The sequence below is a fragment of the Gracilinanus agilis genome, chromosome 3 (assembly GCF_016433145.1).
Source record: "Gracilinanus agilis isolate LMUSP501 chromosome 3, AgileGrace, whole genome shotgun sequence".
NCBI classification, from domain to species: Eukaryota; Metazoa; Chordata; class Mammalia; order Didelphimorphia; family Didelphidae; genus Gracilinanus; species Gracilinanus agilis.
In genome coordinates, this window is record NC_058132.1 from 229,954,907 (window position 1) to 229,962,197 (window position 7,291).

Sequence of the window (7,291 nt, forward strand, 5' to 3'; positions counted from 1 at the left end):
ATTTTTACCTGAAATTTTCTTCATACTGAGATCTCTTATAATTTCATCTCCTCCACTTTATTTTCTCCTATGACTCACTTTCTAACTCTTTTCTCATTTAATTTCAGATTCCCTGAAGTTGGACCCCTTCCACAATGGATGTTTGACTTTTTTTAAAACCCTTAACTTCTGTGTATTGGCTCCTAAGTGGAAGAGTGGTAAGGGTGGGCAATGGGGGTCAAGTGACTTTCCTAGGGGGTCACACAGCTGGGAAGAGTCTGAGGCCAGATTTTAACCTAGGACCTCCCTTCTCTAGGCCTGACTCTCAATCCACTGAGCTACCCAGATGCCCCCCTGGATGTTTGACTTTTTGCTGGCCTTGGTGACTTCTGGGGATTCTGAATTGACCTAGTTGGATGCCAGATGTTTTTTCTTCAAATATAATTCATCCATCTCCTCCCCCTTACTGCAACATCTTGGCCCTTTGCCCCAGATCTCTTTCTTCTTTAGTACTCTGGCTCAGATACTCCAAGATGTGATGTTACTGTTCCAAGATAAACACTTCAAATTATATGCTCCTTCACCTCCTGTGCATAGGATGTGACAGGGGTTGGGGTGGGGTGGGGTGTTACAGCATTGTTCAAGGTTCAGTTCTATTGTTTATTTTATAGAATATTTCATGGTGACTGTATAGGCAGGGTGTATAAGCTGAGTTTGCAGCAACGCCATGAATATTGATAAATTGATCACAAAAAAAAGTCCAAGAGTTCTTTAATATCACCATGCCACCATGGGGCCTGGTGAGAGTGGAGTGCTAAGTGAATATTTTGTGGATTAAGAATTAGTTTTGAGTTAATTCATCAGATTGTTACTTCATTAGATTTCTTGGAGTCTTGACCTGCAGATAGACCTAGAATGATTTTATCTCTTCATCATAATTATTATTTTGGGGAATAGCAACAGTTCATAAGGATCATAGAATGTCTATTATTCATCTTGGAGATATTTTATGTTATAAAATTGTCCTTTTGATAATCTAGAAAAACTAAATCACACTAGGCCAATGAGATAGATCTTGTCCCTGTGATAGATTCATATACTCAACTATTTGGAGCTTGAAACAACAATAAAGGATATCTAGGCTAAGCCTTTCATTTTATTTATTTATGTAAATTTGGCCTCACCCTTGTATATGTGTTGAAGTTCTGTAAAATCGCCCAGCCCCAGTCCTGGTATTTCTTGGCACCAGGAAATCAATGTAGATAGAATAGGCTCTCTATTGTCTCAGGTTCCAGCAGATTATGCCTATCTGAAAACTTGACCTCCACATCTTTATGGCCTACCTGGGGATGAATATTGAATTATACAATCTCTAGGCTCAGGCCACTTTCTGTCTGATGATACATCTGGTAACAAATTTCTGTGAGTTTTGGCCAGTTTAGTATGAGCTCCAAGAGCCAGGGTACCAGGCAAGAAGCATACCAGGTGATCTCATTTTCTTTCGTTCCTTCCTGGATCCATTGCTTCAGCAAATATTCAAAGTAACTGTCATGTCATGCATCAAGAGTATAGACTTCCAGGTGAATAAAAGCACCACTGTTGGTATTGGTAAACATTCGAACCAGCCATCATTCTTCCCTGATAGAAAATGAATGTGTTTCATCACTTTATCCATGCCTGTCTGGAATCTCCTATCTCCAGGGTGCCTAGAGAGCTCAATAAACTTCAGCTGAATACTTGTCACCTTGGCCACAGTGCTTTCAGAGGTCCACCATGGAGGGTGGGCAACACCACTGCCAATGTTTACATCAGAGATTGGAATCCTGCAGTGGATGTTGAATGCTGGCACTAGCCAATTTCCAATATCTATTGCCTTTTCCAGAAAAAGACTATCTCCAGATAAATGGTAGGTATTCAGACATCCACCCAAGATTTGGACAGTACTCTCAAATAGATTTACATCCACATTTTTTTCCAAAAGTCAATTCCATCTTCACCCATGCCTTGGCTTCTTCAAATTCTTCTTTTAAACCCAAAATCAATATGGTGTCCAGGGCATCAATTAGTGTGGGACCCAGTCCAACCACTCTTTGAATGAATGTGTCAATGGCTTTAGCTCATCACATCGCCAAGTAAACTTTTTGTATCCTTTCCATGCATGGCAAAATGCTTCCATTACAGCCTCTTGCCTTTCAATGATGAGAACTGGTTTCTTCTGACCTTTAAGTTTCGCTGTTGAAGACTTCTGACCTGGCTCTGGCATTTTAAGGGAAGGTACCTTGGCCAGGCTCAATCACTGTACCTCTCCAGCTAATAGTCTTCTCAGATTTGTTTCCTTTGCTGGCCTGGAAGTGTTCCTCCTCCCAACTCTTCGCATCATCATACAGCCTATCCCTTGGATCTTCCTGTGGAGGATTAATCTAGATTCCCAAGCCTCCCTCTTCCAGGATTCTGGTTTTTAAGAGGCAAAAATCTCAGGAAAGTCACTTTGAATAGCATCCGTTTTCTGAGGAGCTGCTAAAACAGGAATTTCACGTTCTATCTTCTGGTCTTCTGATAATTGCTGGTGAAGACTCTCCCATGATTAGTCATACTGATATATATTGATATAGGAAACGAGTCCACAGATAGCGAGAAAAGCAAAGAAGAAAAGGATTATATTCCGTTGTAATCCTGACAACTGTTTCCATTTCCTTTAGCAGAGGCACCGCCTTCTCCAGTATTTGTTCCCACTGCTGCCTCTATCACCGCTGTCCAGGGATATCTCTCCTAAATTCAGAATCACTGCAAAGAAGTCCTGCTTCCTTGATGGCAGGTACTTGGCGGCAGCCACACCTAGCTAGCAGCTGAGACACATCAGGAAGCCCGGCTAGAACCAGCATCTAGCTGGCGGCCCGCGAACCACCCACCACCAACCGCCATCTCCTGGATGCAGTTCTGCAGCTGCTAAACACTGACACCCCACAACACCCAACCCCGCCCCCGCCACACGCGCGCGCGGGCGCGCGCACGTGCACACACACACACACACACACACACACACACACGCCCTTTATTTTAGGGAGAAGGAACTGACGCAGGTCAAATTGTTTGCACAAAGCTATACGAGTGGCAAGTGGTAAAGTCAGAATTTAAATTCGTTTGATACTAACTTTTAAGATCCTTCCACCAATGCACAAGGTTAAAACCCCTTGTGTTGTAAAATTAAAGAAAAGTAACCTGAGGAAATTAGGGAACGGGACTGGTTTCATTGCATTTGACTAAAATTATTTCAACAAAATTCAGTGAATGCCTACTAAGTGTAATTTAAAAAAAAAAAAAGGAAATAACCGCTTCCCTTATTGGCATATGTGTTTGATTTAGGGAAATAGAATGAATACACAGATAAGAAAACATTTATATTAGTGTTTCAGTTCAGCCATCTTATCAGTTCTAATGACCACAATCACCCCTCTACTTCAGCTATGCACTAATCTAGTCACATATTAGCTTTCATAATCATCCCCAAATAATTCATTTTCCATGAAGCTAAATTATGAAATTCCCCTTTTGGATGAGAAGCTCCTATATCTTTCTCTAAGTCTAAACTTTTGCATATATACAATAGGATCTCTAGTTCCTCTCCATCTCATATTGTGTACTTTCCCAATCTAGGCTCTGGGCTGACTCCTCTTGACAATTTCACACCGTGCAATCTCCGCCCCATTTAATCCTTTGCTGTACAAGTACCAGTACTGTGGTTTATGTTCTACAAATTGGCAACCCTATCATCAAATCTTTTTTGTATTCAGAAGATTCTTAGTGTTACTAGAAAAAAAGATACTTCGAACAAAATCATGTTCTCTAAACTCATTTGTATCCTAAATACTTCATAATGCTCCTTTTATACTTTAATGAATGAATCTCGAAGATACCTGACTTAGTGGATATTCTCAATGATACCTGGCTGAATGGATAGTCAGGACCAGAGATGGGATGTCCTGGATTCAAATTTGCCCTCAGACACTTCCTGTGTGACCCTGGGCAAGTCACTTAACCCCAATTGCCTAGCCCTTGCTGCTCCTTTGCCTTTGCATCAATTCTAAAAAGAAGGCTAAGATGTTTCTCTCTCTCTCTCTCTCTCTCTCTCTCTCTCTCTCTCTCTCTCTCTNTACTCTATTCCAGAAATGAACTCCCAAGAAAAATAAGATATTCATAATTAAAAAAACAAGATTTGGTTCATTCACTTCTGACTACTGCAGTACAGTTTTCTCTCTTTTTTGATTCCCTTCCCCAATTCATTTATTATACATGAAGCAACATGTAGATAAGCATAAATAAAGTCTTAAAAACAAACAAATTAAATAGCCAATGATACTTTTGATCAACTTCAAATGGAGATAAAAAGGAAAAAAGCAAACTAGTTCTATGAAAATATCACTTTTCTCCATTATGCATGCTCATTCAATGTTTATATTTGTACTCACTGTTTAATAACAACAAAAAACAATAATAAAAACACTAAAAATTCTTGCATACCATGATATATATATATATACATATATATATATATATATATATATATATATATCAAGAACTTCAGATATATATATCAGAAGTTCTTGATTTTGACTATAATATTCCTAAGAGTTTTCATGGGGAATTGTCTCAGGGGGTGAAGTGTGGATTCTTTCATTTTCCACTTTATACTCTGTTTCTAAGATATCTGAACAGTTTTTCTTTATAATGTCCTGAAATAGGAGTCAAAATGGTGGCTTAGGAGTAGCAAAAGCCAAACTCTCTCTGATTATCCTTCCATACAAATATTTTAAAAGCTCTTCAAGAAAGACAGAAATCCAAATCCAATAACAAGGAGGAACCACAGGACTCTCCTGCTGAGCACAACTTGAAAGGTAGGCAGATAAAGTCAACATCCCAATATAAGGGAGAGACCCAACATCCCTCACCCACCTACTGTGCTGAGACCTCCTGTGGCATTCCCTGAAGGGAGCTGCAACTGTGATGGAGCACCTCAGATATACCATGAGAGATCCAAGGCTCTGAGAGTGGCTGGCAGGAAGGAACTTGGGGATGACCATCTTGTTGGAGACCCTCAGTCTCTGCAGCAGTAGGCTACAGCAAAGGTTTTTCCCCAGGGCATATTAGCAAGGAAGGTCAGCTCACCATGCTGATCCAGCATACCAGCAGAGGAGAGAGAAGAATGAAGATTCCCTGCAGGGCAGAGCAGCTCAAACCACCTGTTCCAGTAAACGAACAGAGGGAGTTTACAGCCCACAGTTGCCAAGGGGTAGTGGTGCAGAATGAGTATAGGAAAAAAGTAGGCAATGATTGAAAGTTTCAATGAGGATGAAGTCCAAAAAACAAAACAAACAGAGATCGACAGGATCCAAGGAGGTTCAGAAAATCCTAAAAAAAAATCAAGGAATTGGACTCAGGTTCTGAAAGAGTTCAAAATTCAAAAATAAAATAAGACAGGTTGAAGAAAAATTGGAAAAGGAAAACAACAGCTTAAAAAGCAAAATAGGTGATCTGGAAACAGAAGCTCATGAATTAAAATAAGAAAATAGTGTCCTAAAAGTCAGAATTTACTAACTGAAACTTGAGGCAAAAAACTGAAAGGAAGAGAAGAATAATTTGCAAACAAGAATGGACCAATTGGGAAAAGAGGATCAAAAGGTCATGCAAGAAATTCAGAAAATTCAGGAAAATCATTTAAAAATAAGAAATGAGCAATTAGAAGATAATGACTTCACAAGACATCAAGAAACAAGAAAAAAATCAAAAAATGAAACAATATTAAATACCTCATTAAAAAAACAATTGATCTGGAAAATATGTTGAGGAGAGACAATTTTAAGAATTATTGGAATAGGGGACTTCCAGGAGGCAAGATAGCAGCTTGGAAGCAAAATCAAGTCCTCTGTGAAAACCCGTCCACACCAATCAAAAACAAAGTGCTTTGAAGTAACACAAAAACAAATTCAACAACAGGGCAGAACCGAGAGACTCTACTGCTTAATTCAACTTAAAAGGTACTTGGATAAGGTTCAGTTCTTGGGTTTAAAAATATAAAGAAGGAAGGTCCCCAGACCCCTACCCCATATAATGTGTTGAGACCCTGGTGGTTACTGGTGGTTTCTGACGTCTCAGGTGAGAGGTCCAGCCTAGAGGGAGTGCCTTGCTGCTGCCACATGGGGTGCTCTGGCCATAGCTGGCAGGGAAGCATCTGGAGGAAAGGGGAAAGAGGAGATAGCTTAGTCAAGTGGGCATCAGCCACCACTCCTCCATCCTGAGCTTCTGCCTCTAGAAGCTTTGGCCTCAGGGCACATCCAGTTCCTCCAAAACAACATGGCCAGTCTTAATCCAATCCAGCAATAGTGCAGATAAGAAGCCTTCAGAGGACAGGGAAGCCCATTCTCTAATACTCCTTCCCTCCCATACTGCACTTAGCCCCGTGATTTGAATCCAGCTGACTGGGATCCCAGGGTGAGGCTTACAACTGCAACAAAGTGCCTTAGTACCAGGATGGCCTACAGGAAGGCAGGTGGAGGAGAGGGGAAGAGAGGAGAGCAGCTTGGTCTCACAGACTTTGGCCACTACTTCTCCATCTTGGGTTTCTGCCTGTGAGCATTTTGGCTTTAGGGTGCATCCAGCTCCAACATATCAGGCTTAATCCAGTCTAGCAATAGTGAAGACAAGAAGCCTTCAGAGGACAGGAAAGCCCAATCTCCAACACCTTACCTCCATCTACTGTATTCAGATCCACACTAAGAATCCTGTTGACTGAGATCCCAGGGAAAAACTATTAAGTACAACAGAGTACCTTAGTGCTATGACTGGAGACTCTGGCACTGACCAGGCAGCCTGTGGGGAGGCAGCTGGCAAGGGGGAGGAGAGGAGGACAAATTTAACTTCCTTTCATCCTCCACACCTTCACTTTCCCCTTTGACTTGTCCTGGAGGCTGAGGAAGATCTGACCTCAGGGCTCATCAATACAACAGGCCACTTGCATCAACAGTTCGTCAGCAGATTAGAGAAGAAGCCACTTCAGGACAGACAAGCCCAAATCCACAGATCCAAAAAATAAACAGAGGAACAAGAATGCATCCAATGACTGGGGGGAGGGGGAGAAGAAGGAAAAAAAATATGAGTAAACAACAGAAAAAGAAAAAAAGAAATTACAATCAATAGCTTCTTTCCAGGTAATGAACAAAGAACAAATGGGTCAGAGGATGACCAAGGAACACCAAGCAAAAACTTGGGAAATCCAGTGAATTGGCCGCAGACTTTGGAAGAACTCAAAACACAACTC

The 7,291-nt window shown here is 41.0% G+C and overlaps 1 pseudogene; it reads right to left on the reverse strand.

Annotated features, from left to right (window-relative positions):
* Nucleotides 1-1,139: 1,139 nt before the first annotated feature.
* LOC123241424 lies at nucleotides 1,140-6,172 on the reverse strand (annotated as a pseudogene).
* Between the last annotated feature and the right edge of the window lie 1,119 nt (nucleotides 6,173-7,291).